The sequence below is a fragment of the Pongo abelii genome, chromosome 20, assembly GCF_028885655.2.
Source record: "Pongo abelii isolate AG06213 chromosome 20, NHGRI_mPonAbe1-v2.0_pri, whole genome shotgun sequence".
Classification (NCBI taxonomy): domain Eukaryota; kingdom Metazoa; phylum Chordata; class Mammalia; order Primates; family Hominidae; genus Pongo; species Pongo abelii.
In genome coordinates this window covers 41,844,665-41,864,326 of record NC_072005.2, presented here as the reverse complement: position 1 = coordinate 41,864,326, position 19,662 = coordinate 41,844,665, and the positions used below count along the sequence as shown (strand labels likewise).

Sequence of the window (19,662 nt, the reverse complement as noted above, 5' to 3'; positions counted from 1 at the left end):
AAAAAAAAAAAAAAAAAATCTACTTTTGAGGAATTCAAAATATACATGATCAGTTTGTCAAAGATTTAGTAAAGACATTTTTATTTAACTGCGTGTATCTCAAATTTATTGTGGAATTCTCAGTTCGAATATCTGGAATAGGAACAGCTTTGGTAGATGCTACCCTAACCACAATGAATGTCTTCAAGGGTGTAATTTTAGACATTATGGTGAGTGGTTGTGTTGAGGGGGCATAAGTCAGGGCAACTTTTTGCAGCTCACATCATGCTCTGAAAGTAGCTACCTGCTTTAATGGATGGTTAGTGCTTTTCTATAGAATGGAAAAGATTCCAGCCCGATCTTTGATGTGTTTGTATTAAACATGCTTACATATTATATTAAACAATGATTAAGGACATAAGTGAGTTTCTGTGGTAATAAAGATGCTATATTGAATATCATTTTGTGTATTTTCTGATTTCCTTAAAGAGTCAGGAATCTAAAGTATTACCTAGAAATAAAATTGTTCGTTATAGGCTGTATACACTTTCAGCTTCACGGCTTATTGCCAAATTGTGGCTCCACCATTGTTCCAGTTTTGAATCCCTTTGATCATTGAATATGAGTGTTCATATTTCCCTACCTCTGCTATAAGTTTCAATATTTATTACACTGGGCCAGGCACGGTGGCTAACACCTATAATCCCAGCACTTTGGAAGGCCAAGGCAGGAGGATTGCTTGAGCCCAGAAGTACGAGACCAGGCTGGGCAACATGGCAAAACTCCTCTACAAAAAATACAAAAATTAGTTGGGTGCGGTGGCATGTGCCTGTCAGGTCTCAGCTACTTGGGAGGCGGAGGTGGACGGATCACTTGAGTCTGGGAAGTCGAGGCTGCAGTAAGCTGTGATTATGCCACTGCACTCCAGCCTGAGTGTTGGAGACCTGGTTTCAAAAAAAAAAAAAAATTATTACCTTGATTACAAGTGAGTCAAGCATCTTTTCATATGTGTTTATTGGCCAGTCGTGTTTACTGTGCTTTTTAATGATGCCTTTGCTGTATTTTTTTTTTTTTGGCATTCTCATTTATTGATTTTTCAGGATTCTTAAAATAGTTTAGTATCGGTCAGGTGTGGTGGCTCATGCCTGTAATCCCAGCACTTTGGGAGGCCAAGGCAGGTGGATCACCTGAGGTCAGGAGTTCAAGACCAGCCTGGCCAACATGGTGAAACCCCATCTCTACTAAAAATACAAAAATTAGCCGGGCGTGGTGGTGCGCACCTGTAATCCCAGCTACTCAGGAGAGGCAGGAGAATCTCTTGAACCCGGGAGGCAGAGGTTGCAGTGAGCCAAGGTCGCGCCACTGCACTCCAGCCTGGGTGACAGAGTGAGACTCCGTCTCAAAAAAAAAAAATTTTTTTTCAGGTATTGATCATTTTAGGTATTAAACATTTATAACCTGACCTCAAGTTATCTGCCTGCCTCGACCTCCCAAAGTGCTGGGATTATAGGCATAAGCCACCAGTTCTGGCCTCTTTTTCTCCCCAATTCTGAAGCTTCACCACAAAGCAGTCAGAAAGCAGGAACAGTAAGCCAGGAAATGAGGAAAAGAACTGAAAAGGCAGAAGCCATCCATATTTTATTTCCTCCTCTGCCATCTTACCACACTCCTTCCCCTTCCCCCACAGCACGGCTGAACTAAGGGAGAGCAGAACCCTCATCTGTAAAAAATGCTTAAGGTTTCTTTTTCTTTTTCTTTTCCTCCCTCCCTTCCTTCCTTTCTTCTGTGGGGAAAAGAAAGAGAGATCAGACTGTTACTGTGTCTGTGTAGAAAGAAGTAGACATAAGAGACTCCATTTTGTTCTATACTAAGAAAAATTCTTCGGCCTTGAGATGCTGTTAATCTGTAACCCTAGCCCCAACCCTGTGCTCTCAGAGACAAGTGCTGTTGACTCAAGGTTTAATGGATTTAGGGCTATGCTTTGTTAAAAAAGTGCTTGAAGATAGTATGCTTGTTAAAAGTCATCACCGTTGTCTAATCTCAAGTACCCAGGGACACAATACACTGCGGAAGGCCACAGGGACCTCTGCCTAGGAAAGCCAGGTATTGTCCAAGGTTTCTCCCCATGTGATAGCCTGAGATATGGCCTCGTGGGAAGGGAAAGACCTGACCATCCCCCAGCCTGACACCCGTAAAGGGTCTGTGCTGAGGAGGATTAGTAAAAGAGGAAGGCCTCTTTGCAGTTGAGATAAGAGGAAGGCATCTGTCTCCTACTCGCCCATGGGCAATGGAATGTCTTGGTGTAAAACCCGATTGTATGTTCTATTTACTGAGATAGGAGAAAACAGCCTTAAGGCTGGAGGTGAGACACACTAGCGGCAATACTGCTCTTTAATGCACCGAGATGTTTGTATTAAGTGCACGTCAAGGCACAGCACCTTTCCTTAAACTTATTTATGACACACAGACCTTTGTTCACATGTTTTCCTGCTGACCCTCTCCCCACTATTACCCTATTGTCCTGCCACATCCCCCTCTGCGAGATGGTAGAGATAATGATCAATAAATACTGAGGGAACTCAGAGACCAGTGTCTGCGTAGGTCCTCCCTGTGCTGAGCGCGGGTCCCCTGGGCCCACTTTTCTTTCTCTATACTTTGTGTCTCTTTCTTTTCTCAGTCTCTCGTTCCACCTGAGGAGAAACACCCACAGGTGTGGAGGGGCAGGCCACCCCTTCAATAATTTACTAGCCTGTTCGTTGATAACGAGACTGGTGGTGCAGAAGGTTGGGTCTTGGTGTTCACCGGGTGGCGGGCATGAGCCAGGTGGGAGGGTCTCCAGCGCCTGGTGCAAATCTCCAAGAAAGTGCAGGAAACAGCACCAAGGGTGATTGTAAAGTTTTGATTTGGCGCGACAGGTAGCCATTCCAGCGCAGAAATGCGCAGGAAAACTTTTGCTGTGCTTGTAGGCAGGTAGGCCCCAAGCACTTCTTATTGGCTAATGTGGAGGGAACCTGCACATCCATTGGCTGAAAGCTCCGTCTATTTGAGGCTGACTGAGAGCGTTCCTTCTTTCTGTGTTGCCTGGAAACGGACTGTCTGCCTAGTAACATCTGATCGCGTTTCCCATTGGTCGCCGTTTCCAGAAGACTGGCGCAAGCTGGGTCTGCAGGTGGCCTCCAGGTGCACAGTGGGAAGTGTGATTTCTCAGTCTGGGGCTGTTCGGCCACGTGCCTGCCGGACATGGGACGCTGGAGGGTCAGCAGCCTGGAGTCCTGGCCTTCAGCGTCCGCGGTGGGAAATCGGCTATTGCCACAGCGGGAACTGGGACTCAGGCTGCCTCCCGGCCCTTCCTCATCAGTCCACCGGACTCGTGGGCGCTCGCACTGGCGCTGATGTAGTTTCCTGAGCTCTGACCCGTATTGTCTCGAGATTAAAGGTAAAAACGGGGCTTTTTCAGCCCACTCGGGTAAAACGCCCTTTGATTTCTAGGCAGGTGTTTTGTTGCAGAACGCCTGGAAGGGAGGAAGTGACCCGCAGGTTGAGGTTTATTAAATAAAATACATTCCTGGTTTATGTTATGTTAATAATAAAGCACCCCAACCTTTAAAAAATCTCACTTTTTGCCAGTTGTATTATTTAGTGGACTGTCTCTGATAAGGACAGCCAGTTAAAATGGCATTTTGTTGTTGTTGCTAACTAAACCAATTTTTAGTTTTGGTGTCTGTCCTAACAGCAACAACTTCTCAGGCTTCATAAAATCATATTTCTTGTGGGAAATTTCTGTGTAAGGCACAGCGAGTTAGTTTGGAATTGTTTTAAAGGAAGTAAGTTCCTGGTTTTGATATCTTAGTAGTGTAATGCCCAACCTGGTTTTTACTAACCCTGTTTTTAGACTCTCCCTTTCCTTTAATCACCTAGCCTTGTTTCCACCTGAATTGACTCTCCCTTAGCTAAGAGCACCAGATGGACTCCATTTTGTCTCTTTCACTGGCAGCCCCTTCCTCAAGGACTTAACTTGTGCAAGCTGACTCCCAGCACATCCAACAGTGCAATTAACTGATAAGATACTGTGGCAAGCTATACCACAGTTCCCAGGAATTCATCCGATTGATTATGCCCCAAAGCCCCGCGTCTATCACCTTGTAATAATCTTAAAGCCCCTGCACCTGGAACTATTAACTTTCCTGTAACCATTTATCCTTTTAACTTTTTTGCCTACTTTATCTCTGTAAAATTGTTTTAACTAGACCCCCCCCCCCTTTCTAAACCAAAGTATAAAAGAAAATCTAGCCCCTTCTTCGGGGCGGAGAGAATTTTGAGCGTTAGCCATCTGTTGGCTGCCAGCTAAATAAATGGACTCTTAATTCGTCTCAAAATGTGGCGTTTTCTCTAACTTGCTCAGGTACAACATTTGGAGGCCCCAGCGAGAAACGCCACCGGGCGAGAGCCGGGCCCGCTGTGTGCTCACCTGGAAGGACAGCCAGCTTGTAGGGGGGAGCGCCACCTGAAAAAAAATTTTTCAGGTCCCCAAACAGTGACCATCTTCTGGAGGATTGCGGATTGACTACCATGTGGGTACCCACAAAAATTCCACCTCTGAGTCCTCAACTTCTGACCCCGGGGTCAGGTAGGTCAGATTTGACTTTGGTTCTGGTCAGAGGGAAGTGACCCTGATGAGGGTGTCCCTCTTTTGACTGCCCACTTCTCTAGGATGCTAGAGGGTAGAGCCCTGGTTTTCTGTTAGGTGCCTCTGTGTCTCTGTCTGGGAGGGAAGTGGCCCTGATGGGGGCCCTCTCTTGAATCAGTCCGCATCCCAGGATGCTGGGGGACTGAGTCCTGGCTTCTGGCAGACCGGTCTGTCTCTTTTTCTATCTCTAATCTTTCTCTTGTTCAGGTTTCTTGGAGAATCTCTGGGAAAGAAAAAAGAAAAAAAAAACTGTTATAAACTCTGTGTGAATGGTGAATGAATGGGGGAGAACAAGCGCTTGCGCTTGTCCTCCAGTTTGTTGCTCCACAGCCAAAGCTACCGAGTTCAAGTGAGCCCTCACCTGTGGTTCCGTGGCAACCTCATAAGGCTTAAGGCAGCATCGGGCATAGCTCGATCTGAGCCGGGGGTTTATACCGGCCTGCCAATGCTAAGAGGAGCACAAGTGCCCTCAGGGGGAGCGGCCAGGCGGGCATCTGACTGATCCCATCACGGGACCCCCTCCCCTTGTTTGTCTTAAAAAAAAAAAAAAAAAAAGAAACTGTCATAATTATTTACATGCCCTAGGGTCAACTGTTTTATGTTTATTGTTCTGTTCGGTGTCTATTGTCTTGTTTAGTGGTTGTCAAGGTTTTTGCATGTCAGGAAGTTGATATTGCCCAAGACGTCTGGGTAAGAACTTCTTCAAGGTCCTTAGTGCTGATTTTTTGTCACAGGAGGTTAAATTTCTCATCAATCATTTAGGCTGGCTTTCTGCCAGAAACAAGTCAGGTGTTGTTACGGGAATGAGTGTAAAAAAACATTCGCCTGATTGGGATTTCTGGCGCCATGAAGGTTGTGGGTATTTAGATTGTCATACCCCACGTCCAAGTGATTGGACCTCCTCTAAACTAAACTGGTGGTGGGTTCAAAATAGCCACCCTGCAGATTTGCTTGCTCCCCTCTTTTGTCATTCTGTAACTTTTCCTGTGCCCTTAAATAGCACACTGTGTAGGGAAACCTACCCCGGTACTGCTTTACTTCGTTTAGATTCTCTGTTCCTCTGTGACTACTCTCCCATCTTAAAAATGATCCGAGTGGTCCTTTTCCTCCTCCCTGCCGCGCACCCGCACATCTCGTTTTCCAGTGCGACAGCAAGTTCAGCGTCTCCAGGACTTGGTTCTGCTCTTACTCCTTGAACCCTTAAAAGAAAAAGCTGGGTTTGAGCTATTTGCCTTTGAGTCGTGGAGACGCAAAAGGTATTTAGGGTACAGATCTAGAAGAAGAGGGAGAACACCTAGATCCAACCGACCAAGGAGATCTCGGGCTGGCCTCTAGTCCTCCTCCCACAATCTTAAAGCTACAGTGATGTGGCAAGTGGTAGTAGCTGTTGTGGTCTTTCTACTCTTTCTGGTCATGTTGATTCTGTTCTTTCGATACTCCAGCCCCCCAGGGAGTGAGTTTCTCTGTCCGTGCTGGGTTTGATATCTATGCTCAAATCTTATTAAATTGCCTTCAAAAAAAAAAAAAAAAAAAAAGGGAAACACTTCCTCCCGGCCTTGTAAGTTTGTAAGTGTTGGAGCCTTCTCCAATGTATGCTGCAGAATTTTTCTCTCAGTTTCTCAGAGGATTATGGAGTCCACCTTAAAAAAGGCAAGCTCTGGACACTCTGCGAAGTAGAATGGCCAAAGTTTGGAGTTGGGTGGCCCCCTGAAGGGTCACTGAACCTCACAATTGTTCAAGCTGTGTGGCGGGTTGTTACTGAAACTCCCGGCCACCCTGATCAGTTTCCCTACATTGATCAATGGCTGAGTTTGGTCAGGAGCACCCCCTCCATGGCTCCACTCATGCACCATTCAAATTCTACCTCCAGGGTCCTCCTGAGCCAGACCGTGTTTTCGCCTCGACCCTCAGCCGGTTCGGCTCCCCCTGTACTGCCTCCCTCTGAAGAAGAGGAGAGTCTCCCTCACCCAGTCCCACAGCCTTACAACCAGCCTACTCTCTTAGGGTCATCCCATGTCTCCTCGGCTACGTCCCCTCTAGGCTTGTCATCCATTGCCTCTTGATTGCAACCGTGGCGGGAGGAAATAGCCCCTCTGCTACCACTGAGAGACGCACAAGTCCTTCCGGGTGATGAGTGCTCTGCCCCCTTCTTGGTTTATGTCCCTTCTTTCTACTTCTGACTTGTATAATTGGAAAACCCATAATCCTCCCTTCTCTGAAAAGCCCCAGGCTTTGACCTTACTGATGGAGTCTGTACTCTGGACACATCAGCCCACCTGGGATGACTGTCAACAGCTCCTTTTGACCCTTTTCACCTCTGAAGAGAGGGAAAGTATCCAAAGAGAGGCCAAAAAGTACAACCTCACATCAACCAATAGGCCGGAGGAGGAAGCTAGAGGAATAGTGAATTAGAGACCCAATTGGGACCTAATTGGGACCGAAATTTCTCAAGTGGAGGGAGAACTTTGGACGATTTCCACCAGTATCTCCTCGCGGGTATTCAGGGAGCTGCTCGGAAACCCATAAACTTGTCTAAGGCGACTGAAGTCATCCAGGGGCCCGATGAGTCACCAGGAGCGTTTTTAGAGCACCTCCAGGTGGCTTATCGGATTTACCCCCCTTTTGACCTGGCAGCCCCCGAAAATAGCTGTGCTCTTAATTTGGCATCTGTGGCTCAGGCAGCCCCAGATATTAAAAGGAAACTCGAAAAACTAGAGGGATTTTGCTGGAATGAATACCAGTCAGCATTTAGAGATAGCCCAAAAGGTTTTTGACAATCAAGAGGTTGAAAAACAAAAACAAGCAGCTCAGGCAGCTGAAAAAAGCCACTGATAAAGCATCCTGCAGTATCAGAGTTTACAGTTAGATCAGCCTCGATTGACTTTCTCTCCCACAAGGTGTTTAAATCCAGCTACACTACTTCCTGACTCAGACTCCACTATTCCTGTTCATGACTGTCAGGAACTGTTGGAAACTACTGAAACTGGCTGACCTGATCTTCAAAATGTGCCCCTAGAAAAGGTGGATGCCACCGTGTTCACAGACAGTAGCAGCTTCCTTGAGCAGGGACTACGAAAGGCCGGTGCAGCTGTTACCATGGAGACAGGTGTGTTGTGGGCTCAGGCTTTACCAGCAAACACCTCAGCACAAAAGGCTGAATTGATCGCCCTCACTCAGGCTCTCCAATGGGGTAAGAATAAACGTATTAACATTTACACTGACAGCAGGTATGCCTTTGCTACTGTGCATGTACATCGAGCCATCTACCAGGAGCGCAGGCTACTCACCTCAGCAGGTGGCTGTACTCCACTGTAAAGGACATCAAAAGGAAAACACGGCTGTTGCCCGTGGTAACCAGAAAGCTGATTCAGCAGCTCAAGATGCAGCGCGACTTTCAGTCACGCCTCTAAACTTGCTGCCCACAGTTTCCTTTCCACAGCCAGATCTGCCTGACAATCCCGCCTACTCAACAGAAGAAGAAAACTGGCCTCAGATCTCAGAGCCAGTAAAAATCAGGAAGGTTGGTGGATTCTTCCTGACTCTAGAATCTTCATACCCTGAACTCTTGGGAAAACTTTAATCAGTCACCTACAGTCTACCACCCATTTAGGAGGAGCAAAGCTACCTCAGCTCCTCCGGAGCCGTTTTAAGATCCCCCGTCTTCAAAGCCTAACAGATCAAGCAGCTCTCCAGTGCACAACCTGTGCCCAGGTAAATGCCAAACAAGGTCCTAAACCCAGCCCAGGCCACCGTCTCCGAGAAAACTCACCAGGAGAAAAGTGGAAAATTGACTTTACGGAAGTAAAACCACACCGGGCTGGGTACAAATACCTTCTAGTACTGGTAGACAACTTTTCTGGATGGACTGAGGCATTTGCTACCAAAAACAAAACTGCCAATACGGTAGTTAAGTTTTTACTCAATGAAATCATCCCTCGATATGGGCTGCCTGCTGCCATAGGGTCTGATAATGGACCGGCCTTCACCTCGTCTATAGCTCAGTTGGTCAGTAAGGCGTTAAACATTCAATGGAAGCTCCATTGTGCCTATCGACCCCAGAGCTCTGGGCGGTTAGAACGCATGAACTGCACCCTAAAAAACACTCTTACAAAATTAATCTTCAAAACCGGTGTAAATTGGGTAAGTCTCCTTCCTTTAGCCCTACTTAGAGTAAGCTGCACCCCTTACTAGGCTAGGTTCTCACCTTTTGAAATCATGTATGGGAGGGTGCCGCCTATCTTGCCTAAGCTAAGAGATGCCCAATTGGCAGAAATATCACAAGCGAATTTATTACAGTACCTACAGACTCCCCAACAGGTACAAGATATCATCCTGCCACTTGTTCGAGGAACCCATCCCAATCCAATTCCTGAACAGATGGGGCCCTGCCATTCATTCCAGCCAGGTGACCTGGTGTTTGTTAAAAAGTTCCAGAGAGAAGGACTCACTCCTGCTTGGAAGAGACCTCACGCCGTCATCCTCACAACGCCAACAGCTCTGAAGGTGGATGGCATTCCTGCTTAGATTCATCACTCCCGCATCAAAAAGGCCAACAGAGCCCAGCTAGAAACATGGGTCCCCAGGCCTGGGTCAGGCCCCTTAAAACGGCGCCTAAGTTGGGTGAAGCCACTAGATTAATTCTTTTTCTTAATTTTGTGAAACAATGCATAGCTTCTTTCAAACTTATGTATCTTAAGACTCAATATAACCCCCTTGTTATAACTGAGGAATCAGTGATTTGATTCCCCAAAAACACAAGTGGGGAATGCAATGCCCAACCTTGTTTTTACTACACTGTTTTTAGGCTCTCCCTTTTCCTTTAATCACCTAACCTTGTTTCCACCTGAATTGACTCTCCCTTAGCTAAGAGAGCCAGATAGACTCCATCTTGGCTGTTTCACTGGCAGCCGCTTCCTCAAAGACTTGTGCAAGCTGACTCCCAGTACATCCAACAATGCGATTAACTGATAAGATACTGTGGCAAGCTACACCGCAGTTCCCAGGAATTCGTCCAATTGATTATGCCCCAAAGCCCCGCGTCTGTCATCTTGTAATAATCTTAAAGCCCCTGCACCTGGAACTATTTACTTTCCTGTAACCGTTTATCCTTTTAACTTTTTTGCCTACTTTATTTCTGTAAATTACTTTATTTCTGTAAAATTGTTTTAACTAGCCCCCCTGCTTTCTAAACCAAAGTATAAAAGCACACTGAGAGAATTTTGAGCATTAGCCGTCTCTTGGCCACTGGCTAAATAAACGGATTCTTAATTCGTCTCAAAGTGTGGCGTTTTCTCTAACTCGCTCAGGTACAACAGTGGTACTATTTTCCCCAATGTCTTTGAAATCTTATTTTTAGGGCACGTATGTGGAGTAACTTTTGTGAAAGAAGCCAGTTAAGGAGGTTTTGGGATTTCCTTTATCAACTATAATATTGGTTTTGATTTTTTATTTATTTGTTTATTTTTTTGAGAAGGAGTTTCGCTCTTGTTGCCCAGACTGGAGTGCAATGGTGCGATCTTGGCTCACTGCAACTTCTGCCTCCCAGGTTCAAGCGATTCTCCTGCCTCAGCCTCGCGAGTAGCTGGGATTATAGGCATGCACCACCATGCCCAGCTAATTTTGTATTTTTAGTAGAGATGGGGTTTCTTCATGTTGGTCAAGCTGGTCTCGAACTCCTGACCTCGTGTGATCCGCCCGCCTCGGCCTCCCAAAGTGCTGGGATTACAGGTGTGATCCACCACACCCAGCCGATTTATATGTATATAAATCACATTCCTCTAACCAAAATGTAGTGTTTCCTTCCATCTTGAATATAGGCTGTAGACCCCTCCGGTATGGGGCATTATTAGCAGTGAGACCACAGCAGTTTTTGTGTCATCTGACATCTCCAAATAGCCTTCATGGTTGTCACTGCTTCCCAATGACAATTCCAAATAACAGTTCCCAGTGATGACTTGCTACTTGATATTGTTACTTACTGTGTTAAGGTGGCTGTTACAGACACTATTACTATGTCTGGAATTGCACCAAAATTTAGTGGCTCAAACAATCATTTTATTATGTTTGTGGATTCTCATGGTCATGGTCAGGATTTCAGACATGGCACAAGGGTAACCCACTTGTCTCTGTCCATGATGTCTGGTCTCTGCACAGAAGACTCAACAGCTGGGGTCTGGAACCATTTGGAGGCTTGTTCCCTCACCTCTGATACCTGGCTTAGGATGCTGGAAGAGGGGGCTCAGCTGGGACTGAGTGCCTACATGTAGTGTTTCCATATGGCCCTGACTTCCTTACAGCCTGGCAGCCTCAGGGTAGTCAGAATTCTTAGGTGGCACGGGGCTCCAGGGTGGATGCTGAGTGGTCTTTTATGAGGTAGCACAGCAAATCCACCCAGGATCGGGGAGACAGGACATCGATTCTGCCTCTCAAAGGGAGGAGTGGCAAGAAATGTTCAGCTATTTTTTAAAACTACCACAGCAAATACCTATGAATATGTCAGAAAAAATTAAAGCATCCTGATAGCTGCATTTCTAAGTAATTGGTCTCCTTTGAAATTCTATGAATTGTGTTTTTGGTAGTTTATGGCATTATTCTGAGGAGGGGTCAAAGACTCTCCCATATGTTAGAACGGTCCTGCACAGAACAGGCTCACCCCCACCCACGTCCCCCAGTATTTGAAATGCACAGTGTTTGCTCTGGTTTATTGGTTAGGGCAGGACTTTCTCATTTGTTTTAGATCTAACAGCGGTTTAGAAATTGGCCTGTAACTTTTTTTTTTGCCTGATTTCCTTCTGTTTGTGCTGATATTGTTCTCACCTCAGTAGGAATCAGGAGCTTCTTTTGCTGTTCTTCTGTTTTGGATGCATTGGAAGGTAAGTTTCCTTGTGAACCGTATTTTGGACTCATTTTGTAGGCTTTGCCAAATGGCCTTTTTACCCTCCTGTATTGCATTTTCTTTGGATATTCTCAAAGATTCTCAGGGATATTTCCATATTTTACTATTCATGAGTTTAGAAGTGCGTTTACTTTCCTGAGTTTTCATTTCCTTCTTTTTCTTCTGTCATATGTAATTTACAGAGCAAATACCCACCAGAGAGGATACCGTAAGGGATGCGGAAAGTGAGTTCCTTTGCACTTATCCAGTGAGGTTGATTTCAGTCGATGAGCGTTCAGTATATGCCTGGGACTCTGGCTTTATTTATTAGCTTTATGATGCTGAACCCATCAATGAACTTCTCTATATTTGATTCATCATGAAATGGTGACACTGACAGCGGCTGATTTCCAGGTTTACATCAGTTGTCCCAGGGGAAGTGCGTGGTCCTTGTCTGGTTGTTGCTGCTTTAACTTTGCCCTGTTAATTGAAGAAATGCGGCTGTAAACACTTCCTGGGGTGTTGCTGGCATTTACTGTCCTCACAGTTTACAGAGAAGCGCATATTTTCAGCCTCTTCCTCTGCTTTCTGTCATTTCTGAACCATCTCACCCGACCTGGTGTAATCTTCATTTTGTGTGAGTTTGCACAGACGTAACATCTCCTCAGAGCCTAGTGCCCACCTCCCACCTCCACGAAAATCTGGAGCTCAGGAACCACCACCCTCCCCAGCCCATTGCAAGCTTCAGCATTTGATGGTGGAAACCCCGCCCTGAGTTTGTATTATGGTGGGTTCTCTTGGGTCTTGTTCTCTGTGGGTCTGTCCTGCGCTATAGTGTGTGGAGCCGGGGGGATTTTCACTGTGTTCCTAAAGGAGGGTCACAAGGAGTTGTTGGGCAAATGGTCTGATATATATTTTTTTTTTTGAAACAGAGTCTCACTCTGTCTCCCAGGCTGGAGTTCTGTGGCACCGTGTTGGCTCACTGCAGTCTCCATCTCCTGGGTTCAAGCAATTCTCTTGCCTCAGCCTCCAGAGTAGCTGGGATTACAGGTGCCCACCACCACGCCTGGCTAATTTTTTTATATTTTTAGTAGAGACGGGGTTTCACCATGTTGGCCAGGCTGGTCTTGAACTCCTGACCTCAGGTGATCCACCCGCCTCAGCCTCCCAAAGTGCTGGGATTACAGGTGGGTACCTGGCCAAGGGGCTGATATTTCTTAAGGGCTTCCCCCAAGAAGGAAAAAGCCAAACCTACTCAGGCAAATCTTGTTTATTCTTCTAGGTCCAGATTTTGAACAAATCTCTCTAGAGATTGAACAGGTAAGGCTCACCTTTCAATAGTTACACCAAGAAAGGCCTAGCTGGTGACTTAAGCTATGGTTTTGGGCGGCACGAGAGTGGTCAGGTGGACGGTAGGGAAGTCTGCACATAACCCAAACGGAAAAGAGAAAAGGCCCCTGAGAAATCAGGGGAAAGTGCCGCAGTATCTCTTTCTTGATGGTGTCACTGGCATGTGGGTTACCTTCCCACTGTGTCTCCCAAAGGACATGAGGCCACAGACTGCAGTGCCCATGAACAGAGGACCTGTGGGGATGGTAGTTTGATCGCTGCATTCAAATGCACACCCCGGTGCGTGTGCGTCTCTTCTGATGCAGCGCCCCAGTGGGTAAGCTCTGTGCTTCTCCACACGGTGGATTAGGAGTGGAAACATTCTGTCTGTTTAGCGCTTGATGGTTTGGTTGGGACCTCATGTCATGGTGATTACAGCCAATGATCCTAACAGTTTAAAATTGTTGAGCTTGTGGGTAGGTATTTGGGAGATAGTATATGTGTTACCTAGTGTTTGTCATCTGCAGTGGTTTTGTGACTTTTTGCATAAACTGTGGAGAACGTTTACTAACTGCAGATAATAGAGAAATCACCACTCACTCTAGAACCCTCCCATTTCTGGGTCTAGAGCTGCGCCTGGATCCTGCCACAGTGAGGAGACCTGAAGACCAGAGGAAGCACAGCAAGTAGGCCCTTTAAACCACTCATCTGTGTTCTCTTCTAATTTATTCTGTTTTATTTTGTTTCTATCATTTTAAGGGGTTGAAATCATCTCGTTCAGACCTCAGCATATAAAATGACCCATCTGTAGACCTCAGGCTCTAACCATACCCCAAGAGTTGTCTGATTTTGTTTAAATTACTGCTAGGTTTCAATTGCAGATATCCCCAGAAGGAATATTCCAGATTCCTTGAGTAGTTTCCAGGTTAAAATCCTATAGGCTTCTTCTGTTTTGAGGAGGAGTTCCTGTCAGAGAAAAACCTGATTTTGGATTTTTAACTTTAATGCTTGCGAAACGCTATAAAAAATAATTTTCTATCCCTAACGTTAAAGTACTCTTAGTGAGAAATTAAAATTCCTTCAGGAGGATTAAACTGCCATTTCAGTTACCCTAATTCCAAATGTTTTGGTTGTTAGGATTTTCTTTAATGTTCATGAAGAAGTGTTTTATATTTTCCATCAAGATTAATTCTGTCTTTTTTTGTTTTTCAGATGGAGTCTCGCTTTGTTGCCCAGGCTGGAGTGTAGTGTGGCGATCTCTGCTCACTGCAAGAATCTGCCTCCTAGATTCACGCCATTTTCCCACCTCAGCCCCTGGAGTAGTTGGGACTACAGGCTCCTGCCACCAGGCCCAGCTAATTTTGTTTTTGTATTTTTAGTAGAGACGGGGTTTCACCGTGTTAGCTAGGATGGTCTCGATCTCCTGACCTCGTGATCCGCCCGCCTTGGCTTCTCAAAGTGCTGGGATTACAGGCATGAGCCACTGTGCCCGGCTGTTTTTTCATTTCTATTATGATTTGTTCTGTGGACTGTCAGTGACTTAGCGGTATGTTTTTCACATGTTTATCAAGCTGAATAGTTCTGTATGTCAGCTCAGCACCCCTAGTGTCAGCCATGCTAGTCTCCTGCTGTGCATAGATGGGGGCCCGTCCACACCCGAATCTCCTGGGTTCCCGCTGTCAGCACCTGAAGGTACCCACCAGATGCATCTGTCACTTCCCTCCATCCACCTCTCTTGTGGTTCTCATGTTTCTGCCTCCCTAGAGACCATTTCTCTCTAGAGCAGTGCTTTTGAATACAAATACAATGCCAGACACATAAGTCATTTTAGATTTTCTAGTAGTAACTTTAGAAAAGTGAAAAAGAGGCCGGGAGCGGTGGCTCACGCCTGTAATCCCAGCACTTCGAGAGGCTGAGGTGGGCGGATCACGAGTTCAGGAGATGGAGACCATTCTGACCAACAATGTGAAACCCCGTCTCTACTAAAAATACAAAAAATTAGCTGGGCGTGGTGGTGGGCACCTGTAGTCCCAGCTACTTGATAGGCTGAGGCAGGAGAATGGCGTGAACCCAGGAGGCGGAGCTTGCAGTGAGCTGAGATCGCGCCACTGCACTCCAGCCTGGGTGACAGAGGGAGACTCCATCTCAAAAAAAAAAAAGTTACAAAGAAACAGGTGAAATTAGTTTTATTTCACCTAAAATGTTAGCATTATCCAAAATATCACTTCAACATCTTATCAAAATAAAAATTATTAATGAGATAGTTTACAGTCTTTCTTTTTTTTGAGACAGGGTCTTGCTTTGTGGCCCAGACTGGAATGCAGTGGCACCAGCATAGCTCACTGCAGTCTCAGACTGCTGGGCTCGAGATCCTCCTGCCTCAGTCTTCCTAGTGTTTGGACTACAGGCACACACCACCATGCCACGCTAATTTTTTTTTTTTTTAAAGACAGTGTCTCACTCTGTCACCCAGGCTGGAGTGCAGTGGCACAATCTCAGCTCACTGCAGCCTCGATCTCCGGGGCTGAAATGATCCTCCCACCTCAGCCTCCCAAGTAGCTGGGACCACAAACATGTGCCACCACACCTGAATAATTTTTGTATTTTTTTGTTAAGGCAGGGTTTCGGCATGTTGTCCAGGCTGGTCTTGAACTCCAGAGCTCAAGGGATCCACTCACCTTGGCCTCCCAAAGTGCTGGGATTACAGGCATGAGCCACTGCACTCAGCCTAATTTTTTTTTTTTTTCTGAAGAGGTGAGGTCTTGCTATGTTGCCCAGACCAGTCTCAAACTCCTGGCTCAAGCAGTCCTCCTGCCTTGGCCTTCCAAAGTGCTGGCATTACAGATGCAAGCCGCCACACTGACCCATTCTTTCTTTTATACTGAGTATTCAGAACTTTTTTAAAATGTGTTTTCCACTTACAGCATTTCTCAGGTTGGACTAGCCATCTTTCAAGTGCTCAGCAGCCACATGTGGCAAGTGGCTGCCTTATTGGACAGCGCAGCTCTGGAGGGTGATTTTATGTACATCCCAACTGCTCTCTCTGCCTCCTTTATTCCCATCTACCCCACACCCCTGCAGTCTGTGACTATCGTGTCCCTCTCTCCTCTCTTTCTGTCTCTTGTAATCCTTTAATATGGAGAATTATTTCCAATTCCTTAACATCCTGCCCTGATTTTTTTCTGTCTTACATTCAAGGGTCACAGTTTTCCTCTCACCCTCTTTTCAGTCTTTTCCCATAACATGTGACGTGCTTTTTGTCTTGGTTGGGTATTTCTTTGCAATACAAGAATGATTGTTTTGATACATTAGTGACTTACATACTTTTCATGTTTTTTGAGTACCTCTTTCTTGACAGAATTTCAAATTAATTCTAGAGTTAAACTAGAAATCTTTTTTTTTTTTGAGACAGTCTTCCTCTGGCACCCAGTCTGGAGTGCAGTGGTGTGATCTCAGCTCACTACAACCTCTGCCTTCCAGATTCAAGTGATTCTCCTGCCTCAGCCTCCCGAGTAGCCAGGATTACAGATGTGCACCACCACGCCTGGCTAATTTTTGTCTTTTTAGTAGAGACAGAGTTTTGCCATTTTGGCTAGGCTGGTCTCGAACTCCTGACCTCAAGTGATCTGCCCACCTCAGCCTCCCAAAGTGCTGGGATTACAGGGGTGAGCTGCGGTGCCCAACCTAGAAAGCTTATTTTATTTTATTCTTATAATTAATTTTATTTTTTTGAGATGGAGTCTCGCTCTGTTGCCCAGGCTGGAGTGCAGTGGCGCAATCTCTGCTTGCTGCAAGCTCCACCTCCCAGGTTCACGCCATTCTCCTCCCTCAGCTTCCTGAGTAGCTGGGACTACAGCCGCCCGCCATCACGCCTGGCTAATTTTGTGTATTTTTCATACAGACGGGGTTTCACCATGTTAGCCAGGATGGTCTCGATTTCTTGACCTCGTGATCCACCTGCCGTGGCCTCCCAAAGTGCTGGGATTACAGGCGTGAGCCACCGCGCTTGGCCTATAATTAATTTTTTCGAGATGGAGTCTCACTCTGTCTCCCAGGCTGGAATACAATGGCACGTCTTGGATCCCTGCAACTTCTGCCTCCCAGGTTCAAGCAGTCCTCCCTTCCTCAGCCTCTCGAGTAGCTGTGATTACAGGTGCCCACCACCATGCCCAGCTAAGTTTTGTATTTTTAGTAGAGACGGAGTTTCACCATGTTGGCCAGGCTGGTCTCAAACTCCTGACCTCAGGTGATCTGCCCGCCTCGGCCTCCCAAAGTGTGAGATTACAGGCATCAGTCACTGCGCCCGGCCAGAAAGCTTATTTTAAAAGGTGTTTATAGAGCCCCTTATGTTTCTGCTTGATTTTTAAAATAACATATTTAGGTCTATATATTTTAGGATGTAATATCTCACTGTATGTGTTGCTTTGCATCATTGAACATTTTTGGTAATTATTTTCTATATATTTTAGATATTTCATTAAACTAATACAGAATTTCATATTCAGGGCCAGGCGTAGTGGCTCATGCCTGTAATCCCAGCACTTTGAGAGGCCAAGGCGGGGGGGGATCACCTGCGGTCAGGGGTTCGAGACCATCCTGGCCAACACGGGAAAACCCCATCTCTATTAAAAATACAAAATTAGCCGGGTGTGGTGGTGCACGCCTGAAATCCCAGCTACTTGGGAGGCTGAGGCAGGAGAATCGCATGAACCTGGGGGCAGAGGTTGCAGTGAGCTGAGATCTCACCACTTCACTCCAGCCTGGGCCACAGAGCAAGACTCCTAATCAAAAAAAAAAAAAAAAAAATCATATTCGCTCATATCAAAAATGAAATTTATTTTTACAAATTTCTATTTGATAGAATTATTTTAATGTAGGAAAGGTTCCTAAGAAATGGGTGTAGTGATTGTGTTCTTTCCTACGCTCGAATGGAAAATGATGTGGGGACACAATGTTAGAGTTGCAGTGAGAAGGGGTGGAAAAGAGGGATTCCAGAGTGCCAGGCACACAGGTTTTCTGGAAGGTTTACATGAGGACTGCTGTGGTTTGAATGTGTTCCCCAAAGTTCATGTGTTGGAAACTCAACCCCTAATGCAACAGTGTTGACCAGTGGAACCTTTAAGAGGTGTTTAGGTCATGAAGGCTCTGCCCTCATGAATGGATGAAGGTAGAGTGGGTTAGATATCTTGGGAGGGGGTGCCTGATAAAAGGATGAGGTTGGCTTCCTTCCCTTTCTCTCTCCCCCCCCACCCTCACATGTGGTCACTGTCTTGCCCTTCCACCTTCCAGCATAGGACGGCACAGCAAGACCTTCACCAGATGCAGGCCCCTCACTTTCCCAGTGTCCAGAACCGTAAACCAAGTGAACCCTTGCTTATAAATCACCCAGTCTGTGGTATTCTGTTATAGCAACACAAATGGACTAAGATGGGGACACTGAGTGGGCTCTTCTCTCTACTTGATGGAGCACTCCCTGTGTGGTGCCTTGTATTTGTAGACATGATGCTGTAAATGCTCTTTGAGTGCCTTGAAGGCTTTTATGTTTGAGGAGTTTACAGAGAAGCCCCTGCAGGCTTCAGGTCCCTTCTTCTGTTGCTTCTTTGCTCTTTAGTACCTCCCCTAACCTGGTGCTAAATTAGATCATAGTGTGGTCCTTGCACCAACAGTATCAGTAGCACCTGAAAATCATGCTGGAAATACAGATTAACGGTCTGCTCCCCAGAATACTGAAGAAGAAACTCTATGAGTGAGACCCAACAATCTGTATTTAACAAGCCCCCCAGGTGAGTCTGATGCACACAGAAATGTGAGCTGCTGTATTAGATGGTGCTGAGTTCATGCCACCGAATCACTGACACATGTCTGCTCACTGCTTGGTCTTTGCACAGGCCGCTGGATCCTCCTGGAATCCCCGATCCCTGTTGCTCCCTCATGGAGCTTTCTAGTCCCTGTTACTTGAAGCATGTCTTTCAGAGCCCGGCACCACTCAACTTGAGTATCTGGTGAGTTCTGTGGTCTACATGTCCATGTTTGTGACATTCTGGGAAGGGTGGCCCAGACTGTGATTTGCCATCTACTGCAGGCTATGGATGGTATTCAGAAGGGAGGGGAGATGCTGTGTGCGTGTTCTGAAGAGTTTCCCACTAAACAGACCAACCCTCTCTATAACTATTTGATTTTTACTTTATCTCCTCGTTGACTTCACAGTGTCAGTGCAGTTTGTGTAAACATCTCTACAGGGTGATGCATGCAGATAAATGTTTATGTGAACATATAAAGTCTGCATGTGTGGGTGAACACTCCACATCATGTCATTGTCTATCATTACATATCTATGGTGTCTGGCTCATTCATCTCATTTTCTGTCATTTTACCTACTTTTACCTGTAGTACAATGACTATTTAATAACTATTAAATGTTTCACTTCAACTACACCTCTATGGTATTTTTTCACCTCATATCGTACCTTCCTCCCTCACTGGACTTCAGTGTGGGACCTGCAGGTCTCAGGCCTTCTGGGAAGTCCCAGCTTTTCTTGAATGTTCTCTCTCTCTCTCTGGCCAGCTCAGGCTGGAACAGTGGGTTTTGGTGCCACCCTGTGGCTATAGGTGATAAGCCGGCTGTTCTTCACTGACCCGGTCTTACCTTGAACCCTGGAGTTCTCACATGCATGGATTTAAATACTGTGTCTTTCTAATGGCAGATTATGGCCATTTTCCTTATCTCCCTCCCAAGGGGCTGTTTCCTGTGTTTATTGACTCCCTGTTTAAAAAACATATATATATATATAGA

At 46.0% G+C, this 19,662-nt stretch overlaps 1 long non-coding RNA gene across 1 annotated transcript; it reads right to left on the bottom strand.

The window, feature by feature from the left end:
- Positions 1-1,592: 1,592 nt before the first annotated feature.
- Positions 1,593-7,050, bottom strand: LOC134760709 (uncharacterized). Its single transcript, XR_010138603.1, has 3 exons — positions 5,689-7,050; positions 5,028-5,199; positions 1,593-4,889 (listed from the first exon to the last, which is right to left on the bottom strand). It is a non-coding gene; the product is annotated as an uncharacterized LOC134760709 (long non-coding RNA).
- Between the last annotated feature and the right edge of the window lie 12,612 nt (positions 7,051-19,662).